The following is a 386-nucleotide window of genomic DNA, read 5'->3' on the forward strand; positions in this document are numbered from 1 at the left end:
TCCATGTTAAAGCGTCATTGTTCGAATTGTTCAATACAATTGCTGCATGGAAACACGGGGCTCAAACAAGCACCACTGAGACACCGGTGTCTTGTTATTATATTGTGTAACCGGGGCATAGCTTTGGGTTTGAACCTCCCTGAAATATTTTAGTACAGTTCCATTTTATCATGCATAATCACATCAGGTTAACTCTTTGGAATGTATTTAACATGTTCAGCGCTGTAAATGTGCATGATAATGTGAAAAGTTCGACATATTTAACGTCACGCAGTTTGGTTTGGTTTAATCACATTTTATTGGCTACCAGCTGCTAAACAAGCTTAAACGAATCTGATGTCAGACAAATTTCCTGAGTTTGAAAGCTAACAAAATGCTAGCAGAAA

The 386-nt window shown here is 37.8% G+C and overlaps 1 protein-coding gene across 1 annotated transcript in view; it reads left to right on the forward strand.

Moving 5' to 3' along the window:
- The window catches only part of cacng1a (calcium channel, voltage-dependent, gamma subunit 1a), a 15,713-nt gene extending 15,647 nt beyond the window's left edge, over window positions 1–66 (forward strand). The window contains exon 4 of the mRNA XM_027133667.2: window positions 1–66. This exon is cut by the window's left edge and continues 239 nt beyond it. The gene's annotated coding sequence lies outside the window, so the exon portion shown is untranslated.
- The last annotated feature ends 320 nt before the right edge of the window (window positions 67–386 follow it).

Source organism: Tachysurus fulvidraco, chromosome 5, assembly GCF_022655615.1.
Source record: "Tachysurus fulvidraco isolate hzauxx_2018 chromosome 5, HZAU_PFXX_2.0, whole genome shotgun sequence".
NCBI classification, from domain to species: Eukaryota; Metazoa; Chordata; class Actinopteri; order Siluriformes; family Bagridae; genus Tachysurus; species Tachysurus fulvidraco.